At 40.1% G+C, this 20,439-nt stretch overlaps 1 protein-coding gene across 2 annotated transcripts in view; it reads right to left on the reverse strand.

Moving 5' to 3' along the window:
* The window catches only part of LOC136863322 (allatostatin-A receptor), a 1,657,357-nt gene that overhangs the window by 646,967 nt on the left and 989,951 nt on the right, over window positions 1-20,439 (reverse strand). For both annotated transcript variants that reach the window (XM_068225909.1, XM_067139709.2), the window contains exon 4: window positions 1,137-1,181. The gene's annotated coding sequence lies outside the window, so the exon portion shown is untranslated. The remainder of the gene's footprint in view (window positions 1-1,136; window positions 1,182-20,439) is intronic.

A 20,439-nucleotide genomic window follows, 5' to 3' on the forward strand; every position in this document is an offset into this window, starting at 1 on the left:
TTATTTTGCTATAAGAGTACTTTCTGTGAAAATTTCAAAGCTTAGGAATTGGCGCATTTGTAATGTTTGCGACAGTGAAAAATGTTTTCATCAGAATTCTAATGATTGTATCTTTTGAAGTGAGCTTCATTATCTATGTGTATACATTTTCATTATACAAAATTCCATTCTGTTTGCTGAAATAAAACAATGGGACAGGAGTAATCTGATCTAATATTCAGTCAGTGCCACCTGAACAACTTGAACTTGCCCAGTCATATGGCCACGATATCCTCACCTGTACTGGAATAGGAAGTTCACTCCAGAATTAAAACCATTTTACCCCTTTAAAGCACAACATTGTCCTCAGAGGCCGGACGCCTCAAATCAACTTAAAATCCTATATTGCCGATGACAAACAAAACAAGTATTTCCATCCTTTTACCTCGCGGCTAATTGACATCTCCACGCAAATTGTGAACAATAACGTATCGGGCAGAAATACCACGCTGTTTGCTGTTATTTGTTATTTGAGTTGTCAAATCCAGGGTTAATGAAACAGGTTGTATGATATGGGCGAAATGTTCCAACACATCTGTTATTATGCGATGTACACAGTCGTGCAATAACTTCAATATTGGCTTCACACAAAACACGTTGTTTCCAGGGGCACAATGAATAGCAGGAATTGTGTTTTCAGTTCGGAGGCTGCCCTGTGGGTACAAGGTTAAACCATGCAGGATTCCAGAGCACACCACCGATCTGAAGTGAGAGAAGAAAGGTGCCGCTGCTCAGTCACTGACGCACATCAACCAGGAAGCGTGCCACTGAGTTGCAAGTCCTGCGATCAGCAATGCCGGCCAACTTAAATCTTATCGCACATCGTCTGACTGGACATCGCGGCGGGCGCCAGACTAAGTGCACTTTATTCCTGCAAACATTTCCGAGGACGAAGGAAGTTTTATTTTTATTACAGACGAATACGCCATTTACCGCAGTCCAAGAAATCATAACATTCTCCAGACATACGAGACAAAAGTATAACGGTCCATTCTTCTCTCAGAATTTCCCCTTACTTAAAATATACTAACGATCTGATATCTGAACTTCAAAAGATGCGATAAAAGTTTAAATTTTGTTGTCCAGTAAAAACTTACCGACTACAGTAAAGTGGTACAACGTCTGCTTTAGTCCCGGAAGACCTGTAAGAAAATGATGAACACCGTTAATTTCTAATAAAAGTTCACTTCGGTATGTAGTACACAAAATTCTAATTTTAATAATTCAATCACATTGTTAAATCAGCCTGTTGCAATAGAGTTTTAAAACAACGGACAATTTTCGATAAGGAATTTCTATTGATTAACAAAGTTCTTCAAGGTCCGATTCCTTGGCTACATGGTCAACGTTGAGGCCTCCGGTAAAGAAAGTCCCGAGTTCAATTTCCGTCCAGGTTGGGGATTTTAATAACGTTTGATTAATTCTTCTGGCTCGGGGACTGGGTGTTTTCGTCCCAAAATTTTCTCTTCATATTCAGACAACATACTACTCTGCCACCCACAACAAAAACACGCGGTAGTGATTAATTATATCCCTCTATATAGGGTTGCGTCAGGAAGGGCATCCGGCCGTTAAACTGGGCCAAATCCCCATGTGCGAAACAGTTCGTACCCGAAACCCCACAAGTGTGGGAAAAGCGGTAGAAGAAGAATAAAGTTTTCCAACGAGAGAGAGAGAGAGAGAGAGAGAGAGAGAGAGAGAGAGAGAGAGAGAGAGAGAAGACCACTGATGCCCGTTTCGTAGAAGTCCACCTGTCTAAATGTAGGCAGTTCCCTCAGGGTAATCTTAATGGCTGCTTCACTGAAGAACCATTTTCCCTAAGAAATCATTCAAATGTTTACGAACGCGGTAGTCGGTTGGCGGTGTCTCATAGTGCAAGCTGTGTGGTTTTTCTGCCTGTTATTGTAGACTCATGTGACGACCCCGTGGCATAGGGAGTGTCTGTCTCTTGTTCGGGGACTGGGTTCGAATCACTGCAAGGTCAGGGATTTTCACCTGGATGTGAGGGCTGTTTCAAGATCCACTCAGTCTACGTGATTAAAATTGATTAGCTGTCTTACTGTGAGGTAGCGGCTCCGATCTATACAGCCAAGAATAACTGCCTCCAATCGAAACCACATAATCTACAGGCGTTCGGACTGAACAGCAATCACTTGGTAGGCCAAGCCCTTCCCGGGCTTTTGCGCCATGTTTATTTATTTCAAGTGATCAGGCTCAATGGATCGCGCTCCGCTACAAGCCTTCTTCTCCACCATGTACTATACATCGCTGTCAAACGCCATCCGTCTATACCTGTCACTGGATGTTGCAGATCCTGCCATCAGTTCACCCCTTCCTTAGCCAATCCAGGGGTCCCCTTCATGTGGGGTTGAAATCTAGGCGCTTCAGTGGTCATCTGTGGTCTTCCATCTTAGCCACATGTCCAGTCAACTGTAGTCGCATGCTTCTGATGGTCCCTGCAATGTTGACACCTTTGACACAGCTCTGCTAGCTCACGATTGGGTCTGATCCCAAATTCCAACACCGGAACGCAGATCATTCGCCAAACTTTTTTCTCAAACACGAGGAGTTAATGAATGTCCTTCTTTCGGATATCAACGTCTCACAGCCATGTAGTACGACGGTCTGGGTTTTGTTCAGCTGAATAATGAACTTTCTCGACAGACGTTTGGAGGGCAGCAGTTGTGTTAATCTGTAGAAAGATCGGTTTCATGTTTGGATCTCTGCGCTGATTTCCGCTTCACATGACGTGTCCTCATTGAAAAGCGCTTCCAGATGCCTAAATTCGCATAATCTTCTGTAGGACCGATCTCCCACACGCAGTGACAGTAGCTGTCGCGTAATTTGACCCTGCCGTCGAGTCACGAGCTAATCCGTCTTAGCTTCGTTTTTGAGCAGCCCAAATCTGCTGGTGGCCATCTCCAGTGTTCTGGTCATATTTATCAACTTCTCTGCAGAAACGGCGAGTAAACAGGTATTGTCCGCGTAGGTTGAATGAATTATTCTGCTCGACTTGGATCCCTTCAAAGCTCTCGGAAAGTCTCACCGGTAAAATTAACACGGTAGGAGATAACCCGTCTCCTTGTCTGCGATCCGTCACATTTTCAGTCATCTGTTATTCTGGTTCCTATAATCACCTTACCGAGTGTTTCACTCAGGCAGATCATTACCAGGCTGACGAGTTATTTTATCCATCCACAATTCTCTCTCATGGATTTAGCCCGGGCATCGAACTTTGAGTCCGTCACGGCGTTGACTGTTAGGTTAAACTTGCATTCTTGAGCATCTACCTTAGGCCTGTAAGATTAGCGACCCTGTGAGTTTAATCCTGATGCCGAATCCTGGCCTATAAGGTTAATCTTGCACACGTAGCCAGCATTAAGTTATGACGTCGTGTAAGGTCAAGCATGCACCCTTACACGACAACCCACATTGGAAATAGCCCGCCAAGGCGCAGGAGGTGGAGTTGGCGGCCGAAACCCGAATATAATTTCAAAATTTTCCTGGAATGAAGAAAGTATTATTCTTTCTCCAGTGCACAACAAAATTTTAATCTGTAGATTCAGGAAGACTGCGAATATCAACTTTTCATTAAATCATATCTGTAAAGGAGTTCTGACGTTTTAACAAGAATTAAACAATGATCTCTGGACCTAGTGTCAGCATAACTTTAAAAAAACATACACACTTCACTGATGGCGAGTCTAATTGCTGCGCTGAGTTTCTAGGCAACCAACTGAACTTCCAAATCTACCGACTGCAGCTTCTTCACATCATTTTCACAAGTCGCATCTGGTTCTAATACTTGTTTCTCAACGAACATATTGTAAGCGTCTTGCTTCTAAACCATGTCCGAGTAATACCGATTCTCCGTGTCCCACATTTAGACAGAGTATGATGTCTCAATAAAAATTTTAACGTCTTGTTTTGTAATCTGGGATGGTGCCGTACTGAGGGAATATCGCAGTGAACAGAGTGAACTTTGCAGTTAACGGTGCAGAAGACTGTAACTAAAAACGCAATGCAATTAACTCTGTCTGCACACGGCATTTAGTTCAGACATGACATCACAAAATAAAATCGTTTAGCTCAATTGTGAATGTGTGGAGGCCATGAGATGGATGGATGTAACGAATGTTGAAAATTGATCTCGAACCATTTGAAGGAGATACAGAATTCCAAAGTATTGTGTTTCTATATGAAATGTTTTACGAATGTTCCCTGCTACTCCGCAGCTGTGAGGTGAGTTGGCACCACAGCGACAGATGTCAGCCTCTGGATTTCCTTTCAATTATTGTCGAGTCCTATCGAGCTTCATGAGTTGTGATGAGAAACGGGACTGAAGCTGAAGAACAGCTGCTACTCCATCGCGTTATGTTCAATGGCAGGCTATAACGAACAAAGACACAATTACATTAAGAGTGAACCTTACAAGAGCCCCGTAGCAGGCGAAATGTTTTAAAGATGAGCTCAGCTTTCTTAATACCATTACTGTATAGGCATGACATTTGATACGTCAACTGCTCTAGAAGTGTGTTGATTTCGGAGACCTTCAAAAATACTTCACTCTTTTGCAGAAATGAAATTGTTCGAACAAATGTTACATTCTGCATTATTAATTTACCACCGTAAGCAATATTTAACCTCTCAGAAATATTCCTTGTTGTAAACTCCATCTGCCACCAAACAGAAGGGTACCAAAGTATGACGGAACGATATATCAGAAGGACTAGAAACACATACATACATACATACATACATACATACATACATACATACATACATACATACATACATACATACATACATACATACATACATACATACATACATACATACATACATACATACATACATACTGAAATCTTGAACCAACCATTCCATCGTCGGTCGTCTGCTTTAGCTGCTTCGGTAGAACAATATTGATTCTTAGATTTTAGGATCGTGTAGTATTCTTTTCAGCAACTTCATTGACAGGGTTCAGAGGAGAGCATAACCACTTCAAATGAGGAGAAAAAATGCGTTTAATACAATCATATTTTCCGAATGACAGAAATATAAATTTCTTACAAAATGTTATAAATCAGTCACATTGCGTAATGTGAATGGTGAAGGAATCGTGAAATTATTTGCAATGGTGTCTTCCAAAGTTTGAAAAAACAATGTGAAATTTATGGGCGAAAAAAAACAGAAAAGGAACAGTAACCTGAACATCGAGCAATATTGACCCAATCGATAACTGAGAACTCTGGATAGGTTGCGGAATATAATTTGAAAACACGGTATATGTTACAAGTTAACAGCAATCATCAATATCTGAAATGAAATTACACATATGTTATCATCTTATGACACCCTTAAGTTATAGACAAATCCCGATACCGAAATATGCATCACCCCAAACAGATGTTCAGAATGAACCAACAACGCTTAATCCGAGGTAAATTAGTTAAAGTACAAGTCCACGATATAAAAAGCATGAAATCTTTCCAATTTTACATAACTACAACTACAGTTACAAATCTGTCTAAATACACTTATCCTCTTAAACTGAACTAAGTGATAAGTAGACAAACGTCTCACCTAAGTAATGTAAATAACGTGAAAGAAAATAAAATGTTTGAAACAGCTGACGAATCGAAACCGTATTCGTAGTGTAAATTCCACAATACCAAATAAATAAAGTGTCAACACACTGCACTATCGTAACATACTGTACATCCGAACAATAAATCTCGAAGTGAAAGGAAAAGGATGAAAAACTGAAAATGAAAAGTCATCGAACTTGAACGCACACAGCTAAGTAGCAGGGAGCAGTCTCCATTAGCCAGGTTTCCTCGCGGGACAACCCTCACATTTAAGCCAATACTGATGCAACGCTGTTATGGAAGCACTTTCCAGCTAGTAAAGGTTAAGCAGAAACCTGGCCAAAATAGTACCTGCTAATATCTTCTATACCTGCATCCACTACTGCAGACACTGCCATCGTTCAAGTCGATTCATGAAAGGCCTAACCTATGACTTGGCTATGTACAAATGGCGTCCTGGTCTTATCGTTGAGCCAACGCTACAGTGTCTACACATTCCTAACAGCAGTCATGTACACGCGGCATCCCGAACCTATCGTTGAGCCAACACTAAATTGTATACACATCACTGACAGTAATCATGTACACGCGGCATCCCGAATTTATCGTTGAGCCAACACTAAAGTGTATACACACCTCTAACAGTAATCACGTATACGCGGCATCCCGAACCTATCGTTGAGCCAACACTGAAGTGTATACACACCTCTAACAGTAATCATGTACATGCGGCATCCCGAACCTATCGTTGAGCCAACACTAAAGTGTATACACACTTCTAACAGTACTCATGTACATGCGGCATCCCGAATCTGTCGCTGAGCCGACACTAAAGTGTATACACACCTCTAGCAGTAATCATGTACATGCGGCATCCCGAATCTATCGCTGAGCCGACACTAAAGTGTATACACACCTCTAACAGTAATCATGTACATGCGGCATCCCGAATCTGTCGCTGAGCCGACACTAAAGTGTATACACACTTCTAACAGTACTCATGTACATGCGGCATCCCGAATCTGTCGCTGAGCCGACACTAAAGTGTATACACACCTCTAGCAGTAATCATGTACATGCGGCATCCCGAACCTATCGTTGAGCCAACACTACGGTATCTACACATCACTAATACTGTTGGCAGAAATCGAAAATTTGAAACAATGCCCGGATATTTAAATCTAATTCTCATTGAAATTCAAACACATGAAGTAAAATCTGCTACAGAAATGAACTCGAATCTCCTACGATAAAGTGTGAAATCGAAATTATGTAACCGGCTTGAATAGTTCAGTCTATCACTCATTAAAATTCAAACAAATGAAGTGAAGTTCGCTAAATAAAAGTAAACTCAAATCTCGTCTGATATTACGTAATATTACTGAAAACAAAAATCGCAACCACCATGATATTCGCGGCATAGCCTGGAGTGTAAGGCTCCAAATAACCTGTAACGTCAACACTCCGAACGTGTGTCGATGTAAACACTCATCAACATACGCAGGGTGAGCTCTCAATCTGATAAAGTATTTCTTTCACCCGCTATATTTCCAATTCACAATGTTTTCGGCTCGTAAAGGCTTGGTTTCTCAGAACCGACGCATGCGAGGTGCGAGGTGCGAGGCCCGCCTCGCACAAATCCAGACAACACGAGCTTATGCAAGTGGTTTCTCAAGCTGCGCGGTGCGCAGTGTGCGCAACCTTGCAATGAGACCTCGCAGCGTCACCGCGCACTGATTCGTCCGGCCACATTTGTGCGAGGCGACAGCAGTGCGAGGCGACATTGTTTCTGTGCTTGTTTTTACTTTTTTAAGCAACACGATGAGCTTAACGGACGAAGTGGACGAAGAACTGATTGAAGAAGTTCGAATGCACCCAGTGTTGCATAACTTACAACACAAGAGCTACAAAAACAACGTTGTGAAAGACATGGAAAATGATATCACTGAAGTTGGATAGAACAGCTAATAAATGTTGCTAGTTTTATGTATTATACGATGATCTTGAGAAGGAAAGAGTTCGTAAAAATAGGAACTCCAAAAAACGGAGGTACCAGACGATTAATTTACTGTCATTTGGAACCTCCATTCTTGGGATTCTTTGTTTTTTCATTGATGTGGTAGCTGCCTCTGTGGATCGGTGGTAGAGTGTCTATTATTATTATTATTATATTATTATTATTATTATTATTATTATTATTGATGATGTTACTTATAACAAATATAATGAGTTCAGTTTCAAAGGATTAAATAATTAACAGATTTAGAAATGATATATCAACCAATAAATCCATTACTTTAATATCAAATATGCCAATATATATAATTTTACAAAATTTGACTTTAGTATTGTTCATTTAATAAAATCACGTGTTTTATTTTAATAACGGTGTTCATTCTGTTATTATGTTAATTGGGTCACAGAAAAGTAAACTATAGGTAAACAAATATATGTTTGTCCGTTAGAAAAAAACTTTCACTCCACCCTGCTAGCATATTCTCTTTGTCATACCGATTCTCTCTCCCTGCTACAAAAATATTTCTTGAAGCTGTCTCTTATCATGAAAGCATCATGTGTAGAATTGCCTCCGTTGTCAGCTGCCAGAGGAATCATGTTTTCTTCTGTTAATTCCAAATTGACAATAAAGTGTTCATTTGGGCAAGGAATTCGCTCATTCCGGAGAAGGTTGTGGACGATACAGGCTGACATCACAAGATCATCAACAGTTTCCATTGATACTGCTATAGGGGTGAAGAAAACCCTCCAGTATTGACACATAATCCGCTTCCTCTTCCAACATTAGCACACAGGTTGCGAGACATGTGCTCGGCAACTGATCCGCTTCGCAGCCTGGGAAACCACGAGCCTCGCAGCGTCATTGGGACGAAAGTACGCAACGTCGGCCTCGCACCTCGCACCTCGCATGCGTCAGTTCTGAGAAACCAAGCCTTAAAAATACAGAACCAAATTCAATTTCCAGTAACCAAATATTACCTCGGCCGTGTGTAAGAATGTATTTTGTTTGTAAGGTCGGTTGTAATAAAATGCACTTGGCTGGTATCAAATGAAATCGTCATTTTGACTTAACTGACGTTATCTACAGTCTCATGTAAAATAGAAATCATCAGAGAATATCACTTGCACTTAAAATATGCGTTACAACGTAATCACTTGGATTTGACAGCGTTACATTTTTCAATCGCTCTGTTTAACATAATTCAGGATCGCTACAGGATGTAGCTCCTCTTATACAGTCTCTCTCAGAAATACTACACATCAACATATACACCCTGTCACAAAAATTCCTTTCCATCAAACTACAGGGCCTTTTCTCTTCGGCATCCTGCTTAGAACTTCCCACTCATAAAATACACGGCTTACTCTGCCTCAAACTTTCTTCCTAATTATTCACATAAATATTTCGTTCCTCATTCCGATCCATTTACTTCCAGAGCTTGATCAAATTTTAAGTACAAGTCATCCCATAACCAAACAACTTAGAATAATCTCAAAGTGGCTTTCCAAAATTTTCCCAGATCTCAGGAGCAAGTTACCATGCCGTGATTCTACCTCTCAAATACACGGTGTCACAAAAATTAATTTTCAAATGCCAAACATTATCTCACTTCACTGGATTTCGATATGAAACTGTAAACATCGCTCACACAACTGCTGAATGCATTATTATTATTATCTCAATTTACTCCTAGCGTGAATATAATTACTATTGTTATTATTTCAGTTTACTCCTATCGTGATTCTTCTTCTTCTTTGCAGTTTAGGCCTACTGATGACCACGGGTCTTGTATACTCGTATACTCTTTGGAAAAGTTGCTGCTTTCTTCTTCTTCCAATACTCCTTCATTTGCTGACTATGAACTAGCTTTCTCTTTATAATTTTTATTACTATTGCTATTACTACTGTTTGACTTTATCACAATTATGATTGTTATCATTACTATATATTTATTACAACTTTTACTGGCGTCAACATATTTAACTGATTTTTATTGTAATATTAAATTTCATGTTTTAAGAAAATTTACACAGTTCTACGCGTCGCGGCGACAAATGACCGAAAATCGCACCTACAGAGTCTCCTGGTACACCTCCTGCGGACATGACACAAAATCATCATCGCAACACACTTAACTCTACACAAGCCACATATACAAGGCGGTGTCATAATTTACTAACTTAAGAGGACACGCGTTTACATTTCTAACCACAAAATACATAATATTGGAATTAGACAGACCTGTACTTGTGCTGATTGGTGTGGCAACATTTTAGCTGCATTTAACAAGCCAGCAAGCTCCGAAGTAGAGCCTCATAATGACAGGTGGCTTTGTTCACTTAAATGCTAGCTTATCATTTACACTAACTTTGCTTTTCTTGATGCAACACGAATTATTTCTTCTTCTGATATATTATAATCTGATACAACAACTTCTTGAAACATGCAGAAATGAAAGTTATGGAGCACAAAATTTTAACAATGTGACTGCTTGGATTGCGTGAAGCTACTAACGTCTAACGGCCAGGTGTTCGTTCCTGTGTATCCGTGGGAAGAGATAACGTTTGTCTGGCCTCTTCACCCGCAAACCAAATGTTTTCTCCGTGGTCAGGTAACCAAAATTCGTGTTAACAGTGTAGATGGACAGATAGACTTTAACCCTCCCCCTCCTTACAGAAGTTCATTAAAGACTTCGTAATCACTAATACACGGTGTTACAACGTTCCCGTCGCACTGCGATGTCTACAGCATTACTGTTATTTAACTTAAAGTTTTCCCAACGTTTGCCTTTCCTACCTTTCTCAAGCCAAATACGGCTTTCGAGATCCATAGTCTACAACCTATTTCATGATTTTTTTGTAAGTACTCTTCTTGGTGTTGACTGTCGCATGTTCACCCTCTCGGACCGATGAATACTGAGTGATTCTCTCGTGGTCAGAGGGGTATTTTTACGAAATCTAGGAATGCGGTACAAGTCCGTTTGTTGTGCTATAATCCTTTCTTCTATACCGCTAAACAGATTTTTTGAAACTCACACCAAAGATTAATAATAAAATAAATAAAACCATAAGCATAAAGTGCATCATCTTTCGGAGATTCTTGCAAGAGGAAGTTCCTACTTCAATCCGATCGAACAAGTCTGGGACCAATTTGAGTAACGCATCCCAGCGATAAATCCACTACCGCAAACACTACAAGCCCTCGAAGACACCTTCCGGAACAGTGGCCACTCCTTGTCAGAAGCATGAGAAGTCGTTGTAAAGCTGTTATTCATAAGAGAGGTGGAAATACTGATTATTAAGACGCTTAATAACCACGTAGCCATTTTGGTTTATGACTTGGGACCTTTTCGAGTGTCCAAAGAACGCTTTCCCTTCCAATTCATAATTGTTGCAAACAAGGTTTGTTTTCATTTCAGTACCATGTAGGTATTAACATATAGGAAATCGACTACATTTCTCTTCTGAACAATGAATTTAATACGATCTCCGAATTGTTTACATTTTGCCATCAGAACTGGGCAATTTTATTCTATGGAACAAATGCTCTACCATATCTCGTTGTTCCTATTGTATGTTAATATTGTAAATAGTTTTATGTATTTTTAGCGGCATTCTTCTGCTCTAATAAGTGTACAGTTGAATTATTTACTAAAATGACCAATTTTTTTGATTTCTACAACTATTAAGACATTTATTAATTGAATATGATTATGAGATCAAAACTTGTAACTGGTTGAATGTTGTGATTTCATATTAGTCTATCTGTAATTTTCAGTTCATACATTCATAGCAATAATTATTACGGTGGCTGTATATAACGGGCTATCGCTGGTTGTTTCCATGACCTCTCTGCCACGGCAGATTCCTGCTCTGCCTTGCAGCCAAAGCCTAGTAGTGACGTCACATAGCATTGCGCAGCTTACGGGAACGAGGCAACAGCTTTGGGCAGCGGCATATTTTTATCCGGTAATGCTCTTAGCGAGTTCTTTCCTTGCCTGTATTTGAACAGAGATACATTTCAAAATCAACTTTTAATCACACACATTTCATCACGAATGATAGGGGAGAAAATAAAGATTCAAAGGCTTGGATGACCGACGTGAGCTCTCACAAACAGTCTTTGAAGAAAAGCACTGTGTTTCTAGCGATGGATCCAGTAAACGTACAGACATGTTCGCGATTGACAGGAAGAGAAATATCAGTGTTGTTACTGATCCAACAATAAGCTTTCAGAGAAACAGTTCACAGGCCAAAGAAGATGATTCTGAAGAGAAGAGACACAAACAACCCTGTTTTAAATACTTTGAAGAAAAAGTATCACATAACCGCGAGTTGCTCTTCAGTGCGTGAGGATCTGTCGCAACATTTTCAGTTGATTTTTCCTTCGTTTTGAAAGACATTTGTTCAGATGTATAATGTAATTCACTCTCAATGGTAAATCGCCATTTGTACGGTGTATGCAAAGAAAAGTAAAGTATTCCTAATTGAGGATAGCTGTACAAGAGGGGGATTTCAAAATTTAAAAAATACGTAAGCTCATTTTGTCCTAAGATAAATAGTTTGAAAATTGGAATGGCATTAATTACATTGCTATCGGTTTGAATTTCTTACCGTACGGGAACCCTTATTCTAGGGCAGCAATCCCTTACAGTTATGATGTCCAGAATGACCTGCATTCATTTCCGTGTGTTGTTGATCAATTAATAAATGTCCTTCCACTAAGGATAGAAAAATAGATTCCCCCCCTCTCAAATAGGTGCCACATAATTATTTCAGTTTTGAACAGAAAAAAAAAAAATTCAACTCATAGGGCATCGTAACTCGACTATCACTTAGCATAGTAATTTTTCTGCTAACTTTTGTGAAAGTGGGAAGTCTGTAGCATAAATTATGTTAATTGTTATTATGCACCCCCGCATGCCAAGTCGCCGGTCAATTTTCATGCAGACTGACATATCTTTCAACGTGCCTCCACAATCTTTTACTCTTAACTAGCCCTGTTGTCATGCTTAGTTCCAAAACTCTTATTCCTAAAATTTAAGTTTAACCATCGTCGCCATGGCTTCCCTACGCTTCTCTTACTCTTTATGTCCGAGTCCACTATTCTCCTAGATAACCTATCGTTGCATGATCCCACCAGCATAGCCGGTTTCTACACACAGCTTAATTATTCGAATTCACTCCTGACATTTCTTATACTGTACATCCTCATCCGAGCTCCTTCCTACCATTCTTCCCCCTGCTTGTACCAACAATCATTTTCGCTACCTTCATATCTGTTAATTGCATGTTATGAATGAAAAACCATAAGCATATTCATCTTTCGTTCACGTAGAGCATACTCAACCTGAAAAGGGACGAAAGGTATTGATTTTTCTTTTTATGAATTATTACAATGGATTATTTTTTCTCTTCTATTTTGTGAAAGAAAAATGAACATATTTCCAATGCTTCCAGAGATATGTCCCTAAATGTAAGTTGCTGTCACCTAAGTTGTCCCTTTCAATTTCAGGCCACCACGCTCACATTAGTTTGTCACCTACTGCTAGAAGTAAGATACCTTTGTCCGAAGGGTGTTGAATCATGGTGTCCATATCAGAAAGCTCGGGCTGAGGGATCTGTAAAGCAATACGGTCAAAAGACAGCCTTGGCCCTGCTCTCATGGAGGCAATAAGGCCAGTATTCAAGAATCTTGTCCAGACAGATTTGGTAAAGAGGTGTGTCGGTGGTTACACCCAAAATAATAATGAATCGTACAGCACCAAAGTTTGGAAAATATTTCCTAAAAATTGATTTACTTGGAGAGAAACTGTTGAGGTAGTAGTTAAGCATGCCGGAATAAACTTCAATGATGGGATGAGGGCTAGATCACAAGTGATGGAGAAATTAGGGCTAAAATTTGTGTTAAGGTGCTTCATGAAGAAGTTGACAAACGGGTATGTTCGGAAAATAATTGCGTACACACGGTCACAAAAGAAGAGACAAAACTGAGAAGAAGGCAGACTAGAAGAAGCAGCAAAAACCAGTTAGAAGGAAGGCTTAGTGTATGCAGGATACTTCTTAATAATAATAATAATAATGTTATTTGCTTTACGTCCCACTAACTACTTTTACGGTCTTCGGAGACGCCGAGGTGCCGGAATTTAGTCCCGCAGGTGTTCTTTTACGTGCCAGTAAATCTACTGACACGAGGCTGTCGTATTTGAGCACCTTCAAATACCACCGGACTGAGCCAGGATCGAACCTGCCAAGTTGGGGTTAGAAGGCCAGCGCCTTAACCGTCTGAGCCACTCAACTCGGCAGGATACTTCTTGATCTAAATTCAACCCTTTGATATATTTGACGCTATTTTGCAGAAAACTTTATTCTCACACAGCATTTACCTGATTTCTCAAAGAATATTGAAGATATCTCAATGAAAATGTGCATTATTGTGTGTTGTACTAAGATGAACAATATGCACTCAAATGTTTTGTGTAGTATACTTCTTATTTAAAAAAATAATGTTTATCCAAAAACGTGAAGAAAATCGAGACAGAGCAAGCATATGCAAAGAAATAAAAAATCCTGAATCTGTACGTAAAGTATGTTAATGTTCGCTGTAGCCTTGAATTTTGCCAACAGCTCAAAACAAAATTCATGTAAAAATTTAAAATTTTTGTGTACTTCTCATGTATCACGTAACCCCTGTCCAACTGCACAAACAAACAGCTGGAGGTTTGTTCGTATAATGACGCATGAATGCAAACATATTATAAAATATGTTTTGTGCATAATAACGAGATAACTGTGTTTAGTAACCCTGCTCACATTTATTTCTTTGCCACATATGGTTTATGAGGTATACAACATTTTAATTCAGTAAAAATATTCATGCGAAAGGTGTACCTACCCACTTAAACAAGGCTGCCCCATTAGTTTTCTCACAACTTGATTCCATATCACCATCCACCAGTTTTAGTTTCTCATTAGGTTTCTTCTAAAGTGACATCACTTAGTATCGGAAATGTTACTTTTCTTATATTCTCAGAATTATTTACAAGTTTCATCCGCTACAGCCTTCCATTAAAACCAAGTCTTAGGACTTGGGACAAACTGCTTGCTGTATTTATACCCTGCTGAATCACTTCCTGGCATTTCATACCTTACAGAAAGTGATTCATGTTAGCTGTGAACAACAAAGGTGAAAGATTACAGTCTTGTCTAACTCCCCTAACTACTATAATTCGAACCAAGAAGTTATTCTACAAACATTTCTCATGGCGGCGTGATTATCGGCATAATGTCCTTCACTGCCTCGAATCGGAGAGTATGGTGGAAGTTCGAGAACAGTTACGCACCGGGCGAGTGTACCGTGCGGTTAGGAGAGTGCAGCTGTGAGCTCGCATCCGGGAGATAGTGGGTTCGAACCCCACTGTCGGCAGCCCTGAAGATTGTTTTCCGTGGTTTCCCATTTTCACACCAGGCAAATTCTCGGGCTGTGCATTAATTAAGGCCACGGCCGCTTCCTTCCGATTCCTAGGCCTTTCCTGTCCCATCGTCGCCATAATACCTGTCTGTGTCGGTTCGACCGACGTAAAGCAATTAGCAAAAAAAAAAAAAAAAAAAAAAAAAAAAAACCAGCTACGCGCCGCTTAGCCAAGAAGTTGCGGACACGGTTCGCAGTGTGTGGGCGGCTGTTGTTGTGGAGAAGTCCTGTACAACTCTGGCAGAACAAGCCGGATTCGTAGCAGCAAACGTTTCAAAACGTTCTCGTAGAATTCGGGGTTCAGAGTTTGAACCTCCGGTACGAATTTCTGGTGGATCATGCCCTTGTTATCCGATTCGTTGGCTGAATGGTCAGCGTACTGGCTTTTGGTTCAGAGGGTCCCGGGTTTGATTTTCGGCCCGGTCGAGGATTTCAGCCTTCATTGGTTAATTCCAGTGGCTCGGGGCTGGGTGTTTGTGCTGTCCCCAACATCTCTGCAACTCACACAACACTATCCTCCACCACAATAACACGCAATCACCTACACATGGCAGATGCCTCCCACACTCATAGGAGGGTCTGCATTACAAAGGCTGCACCCGGCTAGAAATAGCCCTCGCTGTCGAAGAAAGACGATCAACAGTGTCTTAATCCTGAACTTTTGAAGACGACTCTTTTTCGTACGTCGTGAACACCATGCTTTGTCTTCGGATCAAACTGGTAGCACCAGCTCTCATCGACTTCGATGATGGTTTTCGGAAAAGATGGATATCAATCACACGTGTCAGTGCCTTCTGGAGATCTTCCGCTTATCCAAATTGTGTGAATGATGGTGTTCACACTGTCCTTGTTAATCCATAATCCATTTTCCGTTGTTTCCCATTTTCAGACCCGGGAAGTGCTATGGCTCTACCTTAATTAAGGCCACGGTCACTTCCTAACCACTCCCAGCCTTTCCCTATCCCATCGTCGCAATAAGACTATCTGTGTCGGTTCGACGTAAAGCAACTAGTAAAAGGAATTCCTTCACAGACACAGTCGCCAATTTTGTGCCAGCGTCCGTCGCACTTTCTTGTTGTCTTCTGCACTTTGAAACAATCGTAAACACATTTCATGCTTACGGATTTTGTTACGAACATTTTCACCGACATCACATCTGTTTCCGTCACCACATTCCCCAATGTATAACAAAGCGCGATATTTTGTGCGTTGTTCCAATGCTCTATGACACGAGTCTTCGCACACACTATGTTCAACTGAACGTAGCAAATTAATCTTCTTCAACTCCGCATGCTGAACTCTTTGTGGTGCTCCTCGTGACGTATCTCTATTCACTTGTGCATGCACGCAGTGTTGTCACACGTTGGCATTCATCGGTACATTCACCGTACAATTTAGACACGCATTTTAGCTTGAATCGCCACATGGAGGGATAAAAGACAAGTACTTCTAACCACGATTCTGTAAGTCTGCAAGAAGAATAAGAAGGAGACACGAAGAAAGTGAGATGATTGGATCCGAAACTCTATAAGCATAGCCATTCTCAGGTATGAGATAAGTCTAAATACGTTGGACTGATAATCAATTAGTTTGTCCCCACACAAACCCTACTCTTAGATTCGTAACTTTTGATCAGTTGCTAACATTATAATTCGGTTTTATTCTTTGATTTTTTGCAGATTCTTTTTTCGGAACGAAGAAAAATGTAATTGGCAGAATCTACAGTACGAGATAAGTTTTCGCATCAATGTAAATTGTGGATTCGAATCATATTATTTCTGTACCTATAGATATATATATGCAGACTGTTACTTAATCCTACTTTAGATTCAGACAGTAATCGTATTTTATCCAGAGTACCTACATGGGAACTTCCTCGACCCCATTCATTCTAATTCTTTAAGAAATCGCAATTGCAAACCCCATACATATTTAGTTCCCCAGACATTCTATTTACAATATTCGTGTGCATTCGTAGCATTTATTCAATGAGTTAAACTTGTTTTCAGCTTTTCGTAGCAGGAAGTCGTTCAGTTTTCTGCAACACTTAAACACATGCACTCGCGGATCAATATACAGTCTCCCAATTACTTTAATTTTCCGTTCGTTAAATCCCAGCACTAGTTCATATATCCTCGATACTGATGTATCATATCCAACAAACACCCTTTTTGTATTCTGTTCCACGATTCTGTAAGCCTGCAAGGAGAAGAAGAAGAAGAACACACGAAGAAAGTGAGATGATGAATAATTTAGGCTTAATAAAAAACAGATACTCTCAGACAAAGAGTGCTACTCTTCTCCAGTTTCTATTGCTCCATTAAATTTTTGATAAACTGTCCACTTGAGTTGACGAAAATTTTAAAAGGTTCGAGTGGACATAAAAATAGACTTTTGGGACTTAGAGACGGGTTTTGGGAAAAATAAAGCAATATATTTTAAAGGAATGTTCGAACTTACAGACACAGAAGTCCATTTTTGCCAAAACTGATCACGGTCTCCCCGAGTCTCTTTTCTGTGATAATACTCATAACTTTCAATCGGGGCTATATATTAACATATCTGTACAGTTACTTTTAATTTTTTATTGGCGTTGTTCCCCATTAATTTCTACCATTCATCATTATACTGACAGTTGGGGACAAAGTTCTTGTGTTATTGAAACTGTCATTCCTTGTTGTTAAGTTTTTGTCCGATTCGTTGGCTGAATGGTCAGCGTACTGGCCTTCGGTTCAGCGGGTACCGGGTTCGATTCCCGGCCGAGTCGGGGATTTGAACCTTCGTTGGTTAATTCCAGTGTCCCGGGGGCTGGGTGTTCGTGCTGTCCCCAACATCCCTGCAACTCACACACCACACATAACACTATCCTCCACCACAATAACACGCAGTGTCCTACAAACGGCAGAGGGTCTGCCTTACAAGGGCTGCACTCGGCTAGAAATAGCCACACGAAATTTTTATTATCATTATTTTTAATTTTGAAAGAAACCCTTTAGCAGTTTATGATTTAGTTGTGTACTGAACCTTGGATTGCAAGCAGAAACGTGGGATGAAGCGAGATGCTTACCAGAAAGCAGAATGAGGAGAGAAGTCAAATTGTAAAGAAGAGGTATTAGTGTTGTCCTAGAGTCAATGATGGCGAAGCCAATCAGCAATGCGTAGCCTGTAGAACGTTCATTTGCGAAGAAAATTCTGAGGTGCGGGTGTTTTATATTGAACCCTTTTGGTCCACTATAAAGGATACCTACCTTCCTTACCTATCAGCAACATTTCATGAGATCTGTCTCTTGGGTCGTATCGGGTTCTTCGTCACTTGCTGAGGTAAAGGTAGGGTTCAGTAATTCTAATCTATCTACTCGAATGAAAGGTCTATTTAAAAATATTTATTCAAGTAATCTCTGAAAAGTTAATCATTTATCATCGGTATCATTGGGATCCAATCGTGTCCACTGGACACCACTAGCATTTTACACAGAAGGTCAGAACACTGGTGTGAGCCTTTGACATAACTGCCTGATGGGCCTCCTTATTAGAAACCATTGTCTCAATTATTAATTAAAGAAAAGTAAGTCTGGAAATCCTTAGATTCGGTTTCCATGTGAGACTACATGTACCATCATAGTGATTCTTTATGGTCCAGTCCTCGTAACACGAACTCTGAACTCTGGGTATAATTAATACAGTCCAATCGGTGTGTGCCACACAGTGGTTATACGGCATGGGCCTTTAATTGAATCGATGTGACCTGCAACTATGTCATGGACCGATATCTAAACGAAGTTTCATTAAAGTCATTGTGGATGATGACGCAAGAAAATGATGCTACGGTGATATGTGGCCCTACTCTAAGTCACTGAGGTTGATGAACCCCTGACCATCCAAGTTTCTAAGCTGAAGGCTAAACACGATTAAGTTACATGGTTGATCACCAAAGTTTCCACTTTTACTAACCCCAGCACATTTACTGCTCCATCAATCAAAGTCAAATAATGCAACAACAATAATACTCACAATACCTTGTGGCAGTAAAATCCATTACCTTTGGATATGTGCCCTTAATCGTTACGTTAACATTTACATATTCCCCTGAAAAATGAACTAAGATTTCCAGAATGCATCTTCAAGTCATTCGCTTGATTTAAAGTTATTTCAAAATACGTTTCCACTGAATTTAATTATTAAATAAATATAAATGATTTAATGAAATCTTAATGAACAACAAATTCTATCCCCGCGGACGAATGGTTTCTTTCACAAGTCCCTACTTAATATCTTGACGTAATTCATTTTTAATCATGTTGGATGGATATCGTCGGTAGCTGTAAAAAATTTACATCGCTTATTTCCAGTATTCATCTTGTTTCGTGATATCACACTTTAATTTAATCTAATACTAACCATTATTACTACTTGGATAACCCTGATAATTAAGTGCAAAACCATAAGTAACTCGCCGTACAATGTAAACCAATTACGATGTCATGTCTTGTCATAAAATTTCCGTGAAGCTTTGTGCGCCCCTCACAAACAAAACAATCATCATTACCATTACTCTATACTTTGGACAACCCTGCAATTGGCTAACCTTACTCATTATACTCTAAGTTCGTGGACTCAAATGTACATTACAATCTCTATTAAACAAATTTACAGTATCTGATAACACACACGTTATTCCCGGATGACTTCTTCCTCTATCTTGGCCACATGGAGTCAAGACCCCCAGCCACATCGGCAAAAATCTGTTGGTTGGACTTAGTCTACTTTTGTCGATCGATTTACAGAGCAGTTCAACCCTCTGTCTTCAGCCTCACGATACAACATGCAGGGGGTTTCAACATGGCGTCCATTCTATATTTATAGACAGTACCCCCTCTCTCCAGGCGTTTTCCCTTTGCCGCCAAGAAAGTTTGCGTAACTTTTCTGACTTAAATGAACCGTATTTAAAAGAGTTTTGAATGTAACCACATACTTGCTACATGGCAGTGTTCCTGGACATTTAAAATTTATGCACCTTAATTTAACTGGTTAGATGACCTCATTTGATACGCACTACTTTTCTGTCGACTTCGCGTGGGGACGCTATACACACGCGCCCTTCTGAAATAATCACCAGAAATGGCTTAGCAGTCTCAAACTTTCTTCTGTATCCTTCCACTGCCGACACGTGCGGATGACGTCACGTATCCCAGCGTGGGACGAAAAGTAGCTACCTCCTTGCCACGCGTCACTCCCTTGATGTCATGAAATGTTCAGAAATGTAGTAACTTTTCATACTTAAAATTCTTAGGGCACAAAGGTCATGGGTTCAATATGAATATCTGA

The sequence above is a fragment of the Anabrus simplex genome, chromosome 2, assembly GCF_040414725.1.
Source record: "Anabrus simplex isolate iqAnaSimp1 chromosome 2, ASM4041472v1, whole genome shotgun sequence".
In the NCBI taxonomy this organism is placed as follows: Eukaryota; Metazoa; Arthropoda; class Insecta; order Orthoptera; family Tettigoniidae; genus Anabrus; species Anabrus simplex.